Source organism: Lepidochelys olivacea (assembly GCF_965140295.1).
Source record: "Lepidochelys olivacea isolate rLepOli2 genome assembly, chromosome: 12".
NCBI lineage: Eukaryota > Metazoa > Chordata > Testudines > Cheloniidae > Lepidochelys > Lepidochelys olivacea.
The window spans coordinates 36,255,012-36,273,895 of record NC_140422.1 but is presented as its reverse complement, the minus strand read 5'-3'; positions in this window follow the sequence as shown (position 1 = coordinate 36,273,895).

Genomic DNA, 18,884 nt, shown 5'->3' with positions numbered 1-18,884 from the left:
TGTGTATTCTGATTTCAGTTTATATTCCATAGTGTAATCAGATATAGTTGTGCGTTTAGGTACATATCAGTATGTGTCTGTGCCTATATATCTCAGTATATGCATGAACTTTACCATGTTTTTTCTATGTAATATTTATTAATCTTTGTGATCCCCAGTTCTTGTGGTATCATCTGAGATTAGACATTCAAACACACCATAAAGAATGGCAACTTTACCGATCCATTAACTTCTCTAGAACATCTCCAGAGCCAAAAGATTGCCACCAGTAAGCAGGAGATGTGATTAGAGAAATAAACAAGAGTGATTGTGAGCCTAAGACTCACAATCACACATCTCTCTGCAACTGACAAGGGAGTAACTAAACTGCATTTAGCACATGTGGGAAACTCCAAACCTTGCCTTGTCCCAGCTGAAGTGTGTTCCCTAATGAATTATTCTCAGGAAATGAGGAAGATTTGCATGACACTAATTTGGACTTGATTAGTGAACACTTTTTAGCTGTGGCTAGGGACTAGCCAATCTCTTGCTTAGATCAGCTTTAGCTGCTTCCCTGATAGCCAGTACAGACTCCTCTGTTGAGCCCTCATTCATTCTGTAACTTGTAATAGGCAGCATTTTCATTTGCACATTTAACTCCAGAGGCTGTGTTGGAAACAAGTAAGTGAAGTAATAATGCTGGCATTAGTAAAAGGTATGTCGAGAGAAATGGACCATAAAACCTCAAACTTCAAGTACATTGACTGCCAGGTGGCAAAACTTCTTGGCCCATTGTACCTCTTTGCACCCCTGCTGTTCTTCCCTCAGCCATGTGGGGCTGCTGTAGGACCCAGTTTCCTAAAGCTAGGTGGGTCCTCTGGCTCTTACCTCTCTATTCTTCCAGGATAGAGTGGTGCCCCCCAGGAAGGCAGAGATGGAAAAACAGCAGGAGGAGGACTTGATGGAGAAAGCTGCTCCTCAATTTCACAACATGCTTGGGCTGCCCAAGGCTCTTCCCTCACCACTGACCGTCCCTGTCCCACAGCCCTGACTTTTTCTGATACCCTCATCCTCCAACTGGCTCCCTCACCACCTCTGGTCCCCTCCAAGCCTCTCTTGACTCTGAGGTGCATATGGACTAGACTCCTGCCTTCCCACCTTGGTGCTGATTGAGGAGGAGGGGAGCTCCAGTTGCCAAGGGGTGAACCAGTGACTCTTTGGGGTTGCATCCATGGAGCTGCAGAAGTCTTGGGAGCTGCACAGGGAAGCGCCACCCTGAGATTGCACGGAACCCCTCGCTCTATCTCACACTGATGACAGAGGAGAGGAAGCCAGACGAGAAGATGTCGCAATGTAGGTGTCGCGGTTGTGCATTCTCATTAGTACAGAAGCTGCTTATACCAGTGCATTAGGTTGATGCACCGGGTTGCTAGGAAGCAGGGTGGTGGGGCAGCCATTTAAAAAAAATGGGTCGGTTTCATAAAAATAAATGACCAATATTTAATGTGACCATTTCTAAGCTAGACCATTTAAATTGCATTGCCTAAAAGATGCATAACAGGAAGGAAGCAGTAAATAACTTACCTAGTGAATCTTTATATACTGTACTGAGAATCCCTTTTTAAAAAGCTAAATGCAAGTACTCTTAGAGGTTACACACTAAAGTACTTAACATGGTTGCTTTGGAATAGAACGAAAGCAAAACCACTCCCCTAGATAGCAGGTTAAGGTGGGGGTAAAATCCTGATGGAGCTGGGAGGAAGGTGAGCAAGGGGTTGGGGTGGCGGGATAGAGTCCTGATCAAACTCTGGTGCCATGAGGTGACAGTCTGCCAGCCCGCCATCCCACATGCTCCAGGTAGGAAAGATTTAATGGGACACGGTTTTTGCACAGGCTGGTTTCCGGGAGGCACCTCTGCTTCAGTCCAGTTCATGAGAGGCTTAGGTGGGTTCTGGTCCAGGCGATTTAGAAAGCAGGAAATGGCGGCATGTCTGGGTTGGGATGGTAGCTATGGAGGTGGTGAAGAAGGCCTGGAGCCACCATCCTCCCCAGCCTGCCAGGAGCTGCGTGTCCCTACATGTGTAGTTCTAAAAGGGATTGGGCCCCGGCCCAGGTGGCTCCCCCCTACTCTGTGGCCTGTGCTAGGAAGTTGTGGAATACCTGTGAGGTTTAGATGGGCCATAATCCAAGACCTGCCTGGTGAATCATGGGAGATGTAGGTTGCGAGACCATAGAGGTGGGAAGGAATATGTCTGTAGGCTGAATGCTTATGGCACAGATGTATCCACTCGGTTATAAGTGTGAACTAAGGATACTGCTTCAATTGTTCTATAATTATTTAGTAGCCATATGCTCTGGAAATGGGTCTAACTTTTCTACGCTGCTTTCTGAACAAGCCGGCTGTAGGCTGTGATGATGGTATTGCACTCTGGAGATATTTAGGTGCTGAGCTGTAATGTCCTGGGAATATAGCCTTGCCAGGTTCCTGACTGGGATTTTGGATGAAGTAAATAGGTGACTGCCCCTACAGAAATGATCCTATTAATGATAAAAACACCTGGCTCTGATATAGTACTTTTCATCAGTAGATCTCAAAACACTTTGTGTAGCCCAGGTTTTACACTGGGCTCTTGGAGGTGGGACAGGACATTGGGACTGTCAGCCCTGATTCTGCAAGTTATGCTGCATTTGAGGAGGCGGGGTACTGCTTTGCCTGCATGGGACCCCACTGAACTCAATGGTCTGCTTGTAAGATGTCATTTACAGGACTGGGACTTGAGTAAGTGCAGCGTGCAGCTCTTAATTATGTGTGATGTACTGAGCTTTCGCATCAACAATAGCCCTCACTAGAGAATCTCTGTACATTGGTTGAAGGCGTCTGGGACACCACAGATACGTTGCTGTTCGGAGAGTTTGCATTTTATAAGAAATTATAATTTTTGTGGTTATAGTTTGACTGAGGGTTTTTTGGAGTGCTAGTAATTATAATTTCGGATCTAGAGATCTGTGAAGCTCTATGTGAGAGCTAGGTATTGTTAAGAGCATTGATGTTTAGAGGGGGGAAAGATTGAGGCTATCTTCTTGCAAGGTCAGCATGTATTGTATAATACCCCCAAGAGAGGACGTTTCTGACACAAAGTTGATATTGCACTTAATTTTAGGACCGACTGTACTGGAATATGCATCTAATTATATATATAGTCACTTAATGTACATTGCAGAGCTCAACAGACTGCTTGTCTGTTATGTATGTAGAGAGATCTTTGTTCCACCTATTGCTGAATGTAAAGAGCCAAATTCTGTCTGCATGATCAGGATGCCTGCTAACTTCAGTGGGAGTTGCGTGCACATCCGATGACAAACTTTGGCCAACGCTCTGTTATGCACATGGAGTTTGGTGCAGTGAGTATGGTGGCTAACCTTTACATTAAAGCTTCTATTGTCAGAAGGTAAGAAACTCAAGGGAAGCTAACCGCTTCAAGCAATTATTTCCTGGCACGGTGGGAGCATTCAGATTGCAGTAGGATCTCAGGAGAAAGTTTCGGGCAGTGCTATATATACCTGGTGAGATTATGAAACGGAAACATGCCCAATGCAGATTATTGTGTAACCAATCAGCCGCCAGTGTGACAATGGGGCCCAGCCTGGTAGCGGAGCAAACTGGAGGTAGAGGAAGAGGGATGCATGGAGGAAGCCTTGCCTTAAGCATTTTCCTGCCCTAGGATGACCAATGTATATCCTGAGAAAAGGGCACTTGTATTGTACAGCTCTTGTGCTCTGCCCATCCTGCCAGAAACAATAGGGCTGCTCTCTAAAAGGCATGTGAGATAGAAAGCCTGGGGCTTCAGGGAGGAGTAGGTGAAGAGGAGTTTGCATTGCCTCTCTGGGACTACTTCCGAGCCTGGTACAGGAGGAAGCAATGCTGATATTAACTACTGCTGTCTTCCCACCTGTCCAGCTGCGATGTACTTTGTGCCACCAAAAAGAAAAGGAGTACTTGTGGCACCTTAGAGACTAACCAATTTATTTGAGCATGAGCTTTCGTGAGCTACAGCTCACTTCATCGGATGCATACCGTGGAAACTGCAGCAGACTTTATATACACACAGAGAATATGAAACAATACCTCCTCCCACCCCACTGTCCTGCTGGTAATAGCTTATCTAAAGTGATCATCAGGTTGGGCCATTGTGCCACCAATCTCTTAATGAATCACAGCACAAGATTTCTGTGATTTGGGAAAGGGAGTCCAGAAAGGAGTAGGGTGGGAATCCAGTAACCTGTTTTAGACTGGTTGGATAACTAATGCAGCAACAGGAGAAATACAACAGGCTCAGCAATCCTAGTGGAGAGCTCAGAAATGACCTAGGTTTGTTACAGATTTGGTCCAGGCTGTTTGAATGGCAGAGGTTCATCCCTCTAAGAAAACCCGGTAGCAAGTGGATCTGGAGTGAAAATGTGCACGGCTGTGCTGTAATGAGGAGAACTTCACTAGGATAATAATGTCCTTTACTTCCCCCTCTCTAGTGGTAGCGGCTATCTATGTATCAATGGTTCAGTAAGCCTGGGTCAGTGTGGGGCTTTGGACTGAAGCCAGGTGACACTTGGCAGTTTAAAAAGTGTTTGTTGTGAGCTTGTGCAAACACTCAAAGTGAAATTCAGGGGTCACTGAGCCTTAGAAATCGAAGTCGAATCCAGCCCTGTGAACCAAATGTAAACGTCTTTTACGCCTTAATCCAAGGGTTTATGTTGGTTTCTGTGCAATGTTCACAACTGATACTGTGGGCCTGAGTCTGATTCCTGCTACATCAGGGTAATTCCACTGATTTGAATGTGGTTTGTTAGAACCCCAGTTGGGTGGTTAAACCACCAAAGTCTATGTCTATGCTATGTACATGGATGCTATCTGTTCATTTCAATGGGCATTTAATATATATACGTTCTCATAGGAACTGATTTAGTTACATCTTATAGAAATGGCGTCTTGGGACTGGGGTAGTTGCCTCAGAAGAGGAACAAAATTCTCCTCCTTAAGGGATAAGGGAGGAGGCCAGTGTCTGCAGATGAGATGTCAGAGTAAAGCTCTTTGGGGCAGGGGCTGTCTCATTGTTCTGTGTTGGTACAGCAATGAGGTGCTAGCCATCTGTCTTGGATGCTTCAAACACAACAAATCCTGCATCTTGGCAGGAGGTTAGACGAGATGACCCTTGCGGTCCCTTCTAACCCTATGATTCTATGACTGGGGCTCCCAGCTGCCATTGCGATACAAATAATAAAACAGTGAAGGGGCCACGAGAGCTGATTGAAGAATGCAAAAAGTAATTCCCTAATATTTTAGCAGGTACAAGCAGCAAGTTTGGCTCGTTTCTATTTGTGGAGTCCCGTCATTTGTTGTTTGGAAGTACGTGAAAGGCTGTCAGGTACTGAAAAGGCTGTCTGTGAATCCTAAAAGTGTCATATAATTTAGCACAACCAATTTCTGTCTGAAAATGCCAACTGGAACAAGCGGTGGTTGCCATCCATCATATGGTGCTGTTTTACAATTTTTTAGTCATCCAATAGGAACATGAAAAGATAAGAATGGCCATACTGGGTCAGACCAATGGTCCATCTAGCCCAATGGCCTGTCATTTGACAGTGGCTGGTGTCAAATGCTTCAGGGGGAATGAACAGAACAGGGCAATTATCGAATAATCCATCCCCTGTCACCCAGTCCCAGCTTCTGGCAGTCAGCGGTTTAGGGACACCCAGAGCATGGGGCTGCATCCCTGACCATCTTGGCTAATAGCCATTGGTGGACCCGTCCGCCATGAATTTATCTAGTTCTTTTTTGAACCCACACTTTTTTGAACTTATACTTTTGGCCTTCACAATGTCCTTGTCTGAACCTTTTCCAATTCCAATATATCTTTTTTTGAGATGGAGTGACCAGAACTATATGCAGTGTTCAAGGTGTAGGCATATCATGGATTCATATAGAGGCAATAGGGTATTTTCTGTCTTATTAGCTATCCCTTTCTTCATGGGTCTTAACATTCTGTTAGCTTGTTTGACTACTGCTGCACATTGAGCTGATGTTTTCAGAGAACTATCCATGGTGACGCCAAGATCTTTCTTGAGTGGTAACAGCTAATTTAGTTCCCATCATTTTATATGCATAGTTGGGATTATGTTTTCCAATGTGCATTACTTTGCATTTATCAGCATTGAGTTTCATCTGCCATTTTCTTGTCCAGTTACCCAATTCTGTGAGATCTCTTTGTAACTCTTTGCAGTCTGCTTGCGATTTAACTATTTTTTGTAATTTAGTATTGTCTGCAAACTGCCACCAGAGATGTTGACTTTCTGATTTCCCCAGGGGGTGCTCAAGTCCCAGTACGTCTCTTCCTGCCCTGGCCCACCTCTTCCTCCCCTGCTCTTTCCCCTCTTCCCCGGCGCCTCCTGCTCGCTCCTGAACAGCTAATGCTCAGTGAGTGGGAGACACTGGGCGGAAAGAGAGGAGCTGACCAATGAGGCCTGCCGGTGGGTACTGACCCCCAGAGCACCCATGGAGTCAGCACCTAAGTTGCCACCTCATTGTTTACCCCCTTTCCATGTCATTTATGAATATGTTGAACAGCACTGGTCCCAGTACAGATCCTTGGGGGAACCCCAGTATTTACCTCTCTTCACTGTGAAAACTGATAATTTATTCCTCCCCTTTGTTTCCTATCTTTTAACCAGTTACTGATCCATGAGAGAACCTCCCTCTTATCCCAGGACTGCTTACATTGCTTAAGAACTTTTGGTGAGGGACCTAGTCAAAGGCAATCAGGGTGAAGGTAGTGTGACTTTGGTTTCCAATCAATTACTGCAAATAGTAAATACCAAACAGTCAAAGTGAGCAGTTTTAAGACAACCCATAGGCTGAAATTTGTTGGCATGAACTTCTGAGTAAATACATGTGAACAATGGACATTTGTAATATTCTGTCTTGGCTTGTGAACTATCCGCCAACAGAAAAAGTGCGACTCTCACGTTGAACACTATTTGTATTGAATAATTTCACCATCCTGAGCCGTGGCCTTCCTCCCTGAACAGTGCCACAACAGCAATTAATGAGGACCACTGTCGAAACAGGGATAACAGTCTGAAATGAGAAGTACTAGGCACTGTTACAGGTGTGCTTTGCTCTTCTGTGTTACTTAACTGCATCTAGGATCCTGAGCCAGAGTTCACATGAAGTGCACTGTGGGAGAGAGTTGTATTGTGGTCTCCATCCAATTTTAAAGCTACCTTCAGCATATTTCCTTCAAGTAAAAAATGCATGTTCTAACCTCATCTGATGCACACAACTATCCTCATGCATAAGTACAGTGCCCCTTAAAACCAGAGAGATGTAAATAACTGTGTCTGACAAAAACATAACCGTTATGACATTACCAGACCCAAACTATACAATTTTCATTAGTTTAGACACAAAAGATGATTATGACTCATAATCCGTGAAGCATTTGATTTCCCCCTGCAGTCACTGCCTGACTCAGAGTTCAGTGCATTGTTTGCCTGTAGGAAAGAGGGGAAAGAAAGACTTTAGACTGTGTGTGAGTGTGTCTATAACATGGCTTGGATGGCGTGCTGTAGTCATGTTACGCTCTCACAGTGGTAAGAAGCACTGTGGTACCTCTTTCTTGTACCTTGGGTAAAGTGGAGAGGAATAGCTGAGCATGAGCAGGACTAAAAAGTGATTGAAAAGCCATGTCTTATAATAATAACAATTAATAATGAAAAATTGTTGGACTTCTGAGGCTTCTTCCCTGTTAATAATTACTAACGCTCATATCTAGCACTTTTCATCAGTAGCGCTCAAGGGGCTTTACAAAGGAGGTCAGTGTCCTTATCCCCATTTTGTAGATGGGGAAACTGAGGGACAGAGAGAGGAAGTGACTTGCCTAAGGTCACTCAGCAGGCCAATGGAAAAGCCAAGTGTAGAGTCTGGGCCTCCTCCTTTAGCACATCAATGAGCAATTCAGTCTAGTATGCGGTCTCCAGTACTGGCCAACGTCAGATGTCCCAGCGATCTAGCCATCCTCCCAATAGTATATTCTCCCTAAATGCAATGATCCATTATGGGGAAAACTTCATTAAACATTCAAAACAATCTCTGGAATAACCACAGACAGAAAACCCCATTGTAACAGACAGTTTTGCGTACAAAGGCGTGACCCTTGTTGGCAGCTACATTATCAAAGAATCAGTGGTTTGAATGCCCAACCCATAATTGATTCTCCAAACATTGATAAGAACTGCTTAGGTGGGTGGGGTTAGCTGACTGTCCAAGTTATGCTGTTTGTAGTGTTGCAGACGTGTCGGTCCCAGGGTATGAGACACACAAGGCAGGTGAGGTCAGATCTTTTAATGGCTCAACTTCAGGAGACATGAAGGAGACCTCTGTGTACCGCCAAAGCTTGTCTCACCCACCGTCTCTTTCACATTATGCTAGCACGGAAGCACCTTCCCTTACTGTTTTGTTTAAATAGTAGTGTAATGTTTTAATTTTCAACTCTATTACGTATTGCGCCTTTATTCAGCTGCTGCCCTTTCTGTTTCAATAGGCCTCTCTTTGTACGTGTTAAATACATTTGATCAGCAATTCTCTCCCAATAATAATTACAAAACCTCCACTTGCCCAGCAGTAGAATTAGGGATGATTGAGTCAACTAGGGACACCTCCTGTTTTCACTGATGTTAGTGACAAAACTTCCATGGTGTTCAAGGAAACCGTATTTGTCTTGAGAGAGACCTTGTTACAAGTGCAGCTACAACAGTCATAACGACGTTGCGCTGAGCATCTCTACCTGCTGTATATGAAGGGAACCAGCAGGTATTTGTAATAATTCAGAAGGGGCAAATCTCAAAACTAGGCGTTTTAGTCTGTTGAAGCATCTAATAGTTCGTATACTTTTTGGTCTGGAAATCGGGTTCTAGAAGACGTTTCCTGGTTTTGGTAGCTCCTGAAATACCAGTTATATCTGGTTTTGCAGTATTCTGGCATGGCTGCTTCCAGTCCCAGCTGAAATCAGGATGTGTAGAAGTGAGCAAATATTATAAATAAAAATTAACCAGACCCTTTCAAAGCTCCTAAAAGCATGCATGGAAAATCAGATAGGTAGAGAAACAAAGATTTACATATACATGACACTCCCCCAAGATACCAACAAGCCAATAAGCCCTATGGGAGAATTTACTTCACAACCCCAAATTCAGCTATTAGCTCAACCCCCTACATGTGAGTGTGAATAGTTGATTAAGAATAAATAACCTTTCTGCCCTGTTGACACACTACTTGGATCCAAGGCCAACATTTTCCTGTTTTTTCCAGTGCCCAATTTTAGACTCTTTGGGTGAAATCCTGGCCACATGCAAAACAATGGCAAAACTCTCATTAACGTAACTGGATCCGGATGTTATCCCTTGAATCTGATCCCCCCGCCCCCAGAAGTGATGAGCAACTACAGCTCTACTTAAAGTTAATGGGAACAGCAGGCTCCCAGCAACTGTAAAGATCAGGACCAAGATATCTCAAGTTGGACTCCCAAAAAGCAGAGGATGCTTCTTAAAATTTAGTCCTGAAGTGATTATCTCAAATTCCAGCATTACGAAGTCAAGCCTGGGAAGAGATGGAATCTTGACTCTTCTTTGCTGAAGGGAACTTTCAATTTACAATTTGATGACGGAAGAATGAATCAGAGGGACACTGTCTCTGTTTGGTTTCTAAAGCTAGTCGTAAGCATTCAGAGGTCATGAAGCATAATAGGTTACAGGACCAGAAATTGTTAGGTACAGCTGGATGTATCCTTTTAGATTAGTGTGTGGATTTAGCTCTGGCTGATCACCCATTTGTCCTGCGTCATTGTGGGTTGGCATATTAGATATTTCTGTGCTATTTACAAAGCCCTCACCATTCTTTTTGCCACACCACAAAGGTATGTAACAGCAGTTGTCCACATGGTTCTCTTGAACTTTGAAAGCTGAGCGTGTTGCTTTAAAGATTAATTATGAATCTGGTTTGAGTTACTATTGCTATGTCCAGAGCCCTTTCAACCTGCACAACATAAGCAAAAAGTGAGAACCTTATGTAAGTTTGACCCTGCAAGGAGAGAGGTTCTGGTTTTAAAGATATACTCCAGACTCAGTTAAACTAGCCTCCAACTTACGTGTTTTTTCTCAAGAAAACCAGTCTTTGTTGCAATGTTCTGGACCAAATAGCTGATCCTTTGAAATCAAGTCAACATGGAAGTTTTTAAAGCCAATATTCGTTCAATTCCCATGCAGTTGCATATTGTTGTAATTTGCCAATTGTCACAAATGCTACTTTTTTGCTTCTCTCATAACTCTCCTCCCCCGGAATTACAATAACTCCTTTAATTTCTGCAGCAAGTCTCCCATGCTGTTACTACAAGCAGCTGTCACCAGCTCAAAGAGCAATAAGGCATATCCCCTCTGCCATTTCCCTTTACCTCTTAACCTTGACCCACAATATCATGAAAGTTGTTACTGAAAACTAGCCTGATCAGAAATGACGTTAAAATAAAGTGCATTACTAGATGCAACAAAAATCCAGCAACATGCTAAGTATAAGGTAGCCAACAATTTATCTTTCGAGCTGTAGAACCAGCCTTTCCCTGAACACTGAATTGGGAATCAAAAGCTCCAAAATAGCCATTTAATTTTGTTTGCTACTTTCCCAAGTAACTGACTTTTAAAAGGGGCATGACTATTTATTGCGACACATTGGAAGTCTTGAGAACAGACACATGTTTCCTATCTAAAAGGATGCTAGATTGTGAAAAGTAAACACCCTTGGCATGGTTCTAGACCGGGGGCGGCCAACCTGGGGCTCCGGAGCCACATGCGGCTCTTCAGAAGTTAATATGCGGCTCCTTGTCTAGGCACCGACTCCGGGGCTGGAGCTATGGGTGCCAATTTTCCAATGTGCCGGGGGGTTTACACCGCTCAACCCCTGGCTCTGCCATGGGCCCTGCCCCCACTCCATCCCTTCCCGCGCCCTCCCCTGAGCCTGCCAGGCCCTTGCTCTCCCCTCTCCCTCCCAGAGCCTCCTGCACGCCATGAAACAGCTGATCAGGAGGTGTGGGGAGGGAGGGGGAGGCACTGATCGGTGGGGATGCCGGTGGGCGGTAGGCTTGGGGGGAGCTGATGGGGGGCTGCTGACATATTACTGTGGCTCTTTGGCAATGTACATTGGTAAACTTTGGCTCCTTCTCAGGCTCAGGTTGGCCATCCCTGTTCTATACCATGCCAGTATGAATCTGGAGTAATTGTTGACTTTGGGTGAAATTACTTCTGATTTACAGTGGTGTGAACAAATCAGAGACTAGTCCAGGAGGACATCAAGGTTCAAATGAAAATGAAATTTGTGGGTCTGACTGAGTCCCCATTTGTGCCCATCTCATATGTGGGACCAGTTCAACACCACTGTCTGTGTTCAAGACAACACAGAAGTTTGCAAGTCAGGACAGAGGATTTTGTGTGCCCCAGGGAAGGAGAAAAGGTGACCAGATAGCAAAGGTGAAAAATCAGGACAGCGGATGGGGGGGGGGGGGAATAATAGGTGCCTATATAAGAAAAAGTCCCAAATATTGGGACTGTCCCTATAAAATCGGTATATCTGGTCACCCCAGAAGGAGGTCTTCCTTTATTCAAACTGATGCATCCATCCTTAATAAGACTTGATCCAAACCCTTGCTCAGAACCCAAACCTCTCCTCTTGGGCAGGTTTTTAAAAGTTCCGATTATTCATTTCCCACCCTCCCACTCCATACCCTTTACATCATTTTTTATTTTATGAGGCCTTTGTAATTCTGGCCTTAAGGCTTTTCTGGTTTAGATGCCAATTTCACAAAACCTGGTTCCTGACCCAAAAGCTTAAGATGGATATCTGAAATACTTGGTCCTAATCCCATCCAGACCACAGAATATTTGTACATGCATCTCATGAAGTAACTTTTAAAATGGACTTCAAGGAACGAGAAGCTGGAAAACTGCACCGGCTTTAAAGGATTATATCTGAGAGTCTTGTATAGTGACTGTGTACCCAGATAAAGAATTCAGGTTCCAATAAGAATTAAGTTAAGATCCACTGACTGCAATAGGGAAAGGATGAGACCCTTAACTTCTATATATCCTAAACGCAGGCAATGTACAATCAGAAGTGAAAGACATTCAACCTCTGCTCTTCTGGCTCTGGAATGTCTACAGTCATGGAAATAAGAATAAATCTTATAAACAAATGTCATGTCATCCTTGCTTAATTTCTCCATTGAAAACCACAGGGGGAAAAGACTGAAATCTCCTTTATCGTGGTGAGAAGATAAAAAACCCATCCCCTATATTTAGCGGAAAGATCACAAAGGCCTTTTGAGTAGATCTTCCTGTCCCAATAAACATCATTAGTTGTTGGAAAGTCATTCATTAGTAACATGTAGGCATGCTGCTCTGTCCCCTCCTGCAGAACAGACAGCGCTGTCTAAAGAGGCTGTACCTTAGTCTGAGAAGTTACTCAAAGTTACTATGGTACTTTTGGTGCCAACCCCCCAGTAATGCAAGAACAAAGCTGCAGTAGAAGTAGGAACTATGGTAACTGGCTAATCACACAGCCATGGTGTCCCCCAAGTTGATACTGTCTCTAAATCCTGCTGGTATTTTCCTGTATATTGACTCAAAATCCTATGTGCAGGAACTTTTTATTTCCCCCAATTACTCTCTTCTGTTCCAGACTCTCAATTTCCCTCTCCACCCCTTCACACTGTTCGAATGTGGCTGCAAAAATCATCTGTATCGCCCATTCTCTGACCCCATCCAGCCCCCATTCAGATTCCTTCACTGGCTTCCCATGACTCTCTGCAACTAATTTAAGTTGCTTGTTGTCTTCCTTCCGAGCTCTACCAAACCCTCATAGACATTAAGGTCAGAAGGGACCATTATGATGATCTAGTCTGAGCTCCTGCACAACGCAGGCCACAGAATGTCACCCACCCACTCCTGCAATAAACCTCTCACCTACGTCTGAGCTATTGAAGCCCTCAAATCATGGTTTAAAGACTTCAAGGTGCAGAGCATCCTCTACTCAGCTGCTTCCCTGTTCTTGTCACTGTCTACTCCCTTTGCCTCCTTCCTTCCACCCAAGTTCCCAAAGTAACCCTTTTCTTTGTCCTCCTCCCACTCTCAGTTCTGGGGCTTCCTTCTGGTAGCCCCTTCACCAGCAGCCCTATTGCTGGGCAAGGAGGACCTTTTATTACTCAACATTGACTTCTCCAAAGGACTAAGGAGTAGCAGTGGCAGTAAATCTCCAAAAGAAACTCCTATTTAGTTCTCCTTGGCAAGTAGAATTGCACCTGTGACATGCAGTCCTTGAGGCCAGATAGGGGTATTCATATATAAAAGCTCAGACAGTGATGTACTTGGGTGAAGGAACATATGTGAAATACATAGTAGATATGACTCAAATATTGAATTGCATTAAATATAGTTTACTGAAATAATATGTCCTCACTATTACAGCTAGTTGGCATGCTGCTCTCTACTGAGCTCTTACGAGCTAAATTGTGTTGAGTTGGGTCAGTGTATGGAAGGGGGGAGGTCTCCAAGGAAAGTGCCTTTAGGGAAAAGTCCTAAAGAATTTTAATAGAGATAAAAGCAGTTGAGTTCTTTAGACATTACTCTCAAAACCTATAGCATTTAATGAAGAATGATCTCCTTGTTACATAGGTTGGTTTAAAAAGTCCATGGAAAAGTTAGAGTGCTAAGTTCTACAGAACTCTTCCATAAGATGCTGCAGGAAGTGACGATCTGGCCAGTGATGCTCTTCCCTTTGAATCAATGGTGATCTGGTGCTGGGGAGCTGCATTTCTTTGCCAGGTGCCTTCTTTCAGATGAGCCCTAAAACCATGGTTTTAACCACTAGTAATGGTTAATCCCTTCAATTTGTAAGAGTAGGAGTGGTGTCCTCACCAAATTCCAACTTGGGTAACTACATTTTGCGTTCCCAAATTGAACTTGTGGTTTCAACTGTGTATACCGTATTCTCCCCCACCTCTTTTGTTAAACTGGTGTGTAGTGTTGCTGTCTGCGGTCAGACAGCTATTGTGTTTCACACCAGAAGTTTTCCTTTATCTCTTACTTACCACAGAGTGGTGGTCTGAAGTTAATATTTCTAAAGCAGGTTGGTAGTCTTTGATTGGTGATATAGAAGGGCAAAATGTTCAGAATAGTAATTGACTGAACACTTGCTGATTAATAAAAGGTGTTTGAACAAGTGGTAACATATGCTTGGCAACGAATGATCAAGCATTGCTTTGTATCACCAATTCAGTGCCTGTTACTATATATTAAATGGAGCTGTGACAAAATGCTCAGAAGCAGAAAATAACCCAACATTCTGGTCACTGTTTAAGCAGTGAGGTTCTGGATCCCAGCCCCAATCTGATTTGGTTAGCTCATGAGCTAATTTGCACATTAACAAGGAGAGTAGAGAAAAGCACAGGAAGGAATTGCAGTGGAGGAGAAGCTGAAGAGAGACAGGCTAGTAGGGCTTCACACAGGAGTTCTCTGGGAGGAGACACCATTTCTCTCCCCCACCTTTGGAGAAGGGGTAGTAAAACTGGAGGACATTGTAAACACTGTGACTCCACTAGTACATAAAGGTGGTGGAGTGAAACCCTGTAAACAAACTGCATGGTGGTATGTACAGGAGAGAGAGTCTCTGAGGGGGCTGTGCAAAGCATAGGGTGGGTGCCCCATTGCAGGAGCCGATATACAAATCCAAGCAGAAAAGGAGTAAAATGTATTAGGTAAACCACAGGACCACCAAGTGAAGAGGGTTTTATATGTATAATAAGCTGTGCTGTGTGTCATTTATCACAGCTGTCCAGCGATTGCCTGGGGGTGGTGATGGACGCCATAAGTTGCAAAAATATAACGATGTGTCATGTAACAGAGCCCAGGTGTCGGAGCTGGGGGCTCAGGGGAAATTAACCTCACAGCCACAAAAGAACTGACTTGTGCTGTCATCTGGACACGCGCATAGTCATCCCCCGCCTGCTGCTTTGCTGTCCAAATACTCTTGCAGAAGATGGCTCCTTAAATGTCTATTTTAGTATCTAAAACTCCATCTCTTCAGATGGCTTTTATTTTTTAAATGTAAACAGCTGTTACAGATCTCTTTACTTCCCGTTCTGATGCGGTTGGTCTGTCTTCGTTTCGTTAGGTGAACGGCCATCTCCCTAGGATGAACATATGGCTGCATGTAGGCTAAGGGGGTGAATGCCCGTGCTGAAAGCCACTGCCGAGGTTGCACAGCTGGGACTACAATCACCTGCCTCTACTCAGGGGGGAGTGCAGGTATATCAGCATCTGGTGGCTCCCTCCTCTGCTGCTTTGCTCTGTCTTTTGCCACAAGTAGGCTGGTCTCATCTGTGCTTTGGGCAGGAGCAGCTGGCCTTGCAGGTCACTTGAATGCTGCTGCCTTTAACTGTTAGAGTCACAGCTCCCAGAAGAGAAGCCCTGACCTCTGATCCTTACCGTGACATTAATGCACCCAATGGCCTGAGTGATTTTCAACTGGGGTGGGGGAAAGTGCCTTTTCACTGTCTGTTCTGAGTCCATCTCACACTGGGAAATGATTTTTCTTACAGTCGCTGTAGCACCTATGTTAAAACAAATCTGCCTTCAGAGGGGCAAATGCTTTATCCATTCAGCTTCGCAAGGCAGCATCCATGTGAAAAAAACAGTGGGGAAAGGTTGCATTATGGCTTCGCAAGGCAGCATCCATGTGAAAAAAAAAATTTCACAAAAAAATCTAAAAACTTCTGGGTTTCATTCCTAACGGAAACAAAAAGTATGAAACCTTGAAATCCGCAGTGAAAGAGAATTACCCTTCTCTGTCCAGCTGGGCTTAAAAGATTTGTGCACCTCAGTGAATCTGATTGCAGCAAAGCTGGGTTTTGAGTTTGCAACACATCCTGGTGAGTGCTGCCTGATTTTGGGGTTTGTCATGGATACAATGCACAGCTCTCGTTGGAAAGGACCCAGGGAGATCATTTGGCTCTTTCTTCTGCCCCCCTGCAGAGAAATCTTCTCTATCGTTCCCGTTAGTTCTCTCTCTAGTCCTGCTGGTGACCAAATGACCTCCCGTGATCGGTTATTCCATTGTCTAACTGACCCCACCATTATAAAGTGCTTCCTACTATTTACTCCAATGTTTTCCTTTCTTAATTTTAGGCCATTAGTGCTTGTTCTACCCAAAATTTACTACTGAAAATTACTCCCCTCCTCCCTTCCTTTTGGTTGACAGATGGATTTTTTATGACACAATCATGGATTTATATCTCTAGCAATAGCTGAAAGCGACCCTGGCTTTTCAGTTAAGGCAGGGCTGTTCTAGTATCTGAATCCCTCCAAGGCCATGTAAAAATAATCCTGTCTTAAAACCAGCATCTGTTACAACCTGGACCTAGAAGTAGCCACACTGCTCACATCGCTCTAGCTCAGCCATAAAGAAATCACTTGGCTTTAGAAATATCTCCCTTGAAACTCCACAAATTAGCACTCTGTGGTATTTTTGTTGTTCATTATTGCCATAGAAAACACAGTGGCTCATCACTGTTCTCCTTTCCAATAAATGTAACCCCTTTCCTTTTCTGAACCTCTACATGTGGTATGAACTGCATTGATCTCCCAGTCAAGGGGAGTTTCCTCTTTCTCCTTCTTTAACGCTCCCAGCTGCGAGGGACAACAGCCATGAGACACTCGGGGCTTAATATAAAGAGCACATCTTTTGCTCTTTGCGCAATGAACGTAATATGAAGGAAATGCAAGGGCACAGTGGAGTCAAACTATTCAAAGGGGGTACTTCCCAATTCCTATACGCTACAGTAAACTTCAAAGGCCTGCTGACATTGGAGGTCAGACACAAGCAAAGCAAGTGGACATGTGGGTGGAGACCCCTCTTCTGTGGGTTCTGCATCACAGGACTTGCCTGTGGGTTTTACAGATCTGTCACTTCAGCAGCCAGTCCAAAGGGTGCAATAATCTTCTTCCTTTCCACTAATGGGCCCAAAAAGCGAGAAAACTCCAAGGCCTGATTTTGGAAACACTGCAAAATCCTTCTGTTTCCAAACTCTTTTGAATATCCACCCTACTCTAGTCTCTCTTCCCTCTTCTCATTCTGTCCTTCCCCTCCAAATGTCCTTTACTAATAGCATAAAGGCCAAACAAAAATACAAAAGCCCAGTGCCAAATAACCTGGATGAGTTTTGGGAACTTGAAATACAGGTCTGGATTTGGTGTCTTCAGCCAATCTCTAAATCAGGCTGTAAACCCAGAATTGTTACCAGTTCTCAAAGTTTTCCACGGAACATATATATTTATGCGTGCCTCTGTAATTTTCACTCCATGCATCTGAAGAAGTGGGTTTTTTACCCACAAAAGCTTATGCACAAATAAAACTGTTAGTCTTTAAGTTGCCACCAGACTCGTTGTGTTTGTGGATATGGACTAACATAGCTACCCCCTGATACTTGACACCACGAAATACAGGCAGCTAATAAAGACTCCATATAAAGGAGGGATTGGGTGTTGACGTAACTACCAAATAGGTTGATGCAGGGAGGCTCTCATGTTCTTTCTGAAGATCTGTTAGTATAAAGTTCAGTCGTGATGTCAATGATGCATTTCCCAGGGAAGCTAATGGACTCATTTGCACTGCGACAGTGTGGTCAGGGAGATGGGGGTGGATTTTTTTCCCCCCGAAAGACAAATTACTTCCTTTATATAAGCAGCAGTGTTTTAACTAAGCAAATGATGGATGAGTCCCAAGTAAAAACTTGCACAGACGATAACATGCAAACTTCACGGTCGCTGCTGTCAAGGATCCAAAACCATAATTGTGAATCAGAACATAAACTGGAACTGGTCTGTACAGGCAACTTTCAGGCCAACCAGCGACGTCACTGGCTAAACAAAAGAATGCGTACGGATGCGGAAGGGAAATGCAGAAGTTTTGGATGCGTGTTCGGGAACAGGAACATGGAGTCCACTTAAAAAGGATTGGTGTTTAATATTAAAACTGGAGTCTTCCTGTGGCATAGGGGGCCACAGCCCTGTCCTTCCGAGTCTGCCTTCACCCCTCCCAGGCTATTGTTTCTCCTTTCTCTGGAATCCTCAGATGTAGCAGCCTAACTTGGCCACCCTGTTCCACCAAATAGTTTTCTCACATTTTTCTTCTGCGGCTATCTTAAAAAAAAAAATAAAAAAAATAAACACATTCTTTCTTAATACTTGACAAATGCTGGTTGTAGCGGCTGCATCCGGGCTCCCGTCTTCAGCTGGTTCTACGGCCTTCCTGGCAGAGGGTGGGGTGCGGCCGACTTGGGGCTAGCGCGTGTGGGTATGGACTGGAGCTGGTGGGTATTGGTGGCCCAGTCATCAAATGGAAAAACAATTGGAGGACACTTGATATCTGGAGACCTTCTTTGTTGCTTTCTCCTTCATGTTGACTTTGTGGTAATGGGACGAGAGGGATTCTATTTTCTTCAATTTAAAGAAGCGTGCAGCTACAGGGTAACACTCTACTCTGCAGAGTGTCAGACGCAAGGCCTATGTACCATTTAAGTCCACTTAAACCCAATGTTGAAGACTGGAGTGGTGCATTGGCCTCGTGCTGGCCCTCTGCATGGTGCTGATTTTTCACCCAAGAGTGAGTAATGTCCAGTTACACTGGTGTCTGATTTTGAAGGATGTGGAGCGGTTATGTAATAATTCATGAATATTATATGTCCTGTAGGCTTGGCTATATTATTACAAGGAGTTGATTCAAGCAGGGGTTAGTTGCATGTATGCAGGAAAGA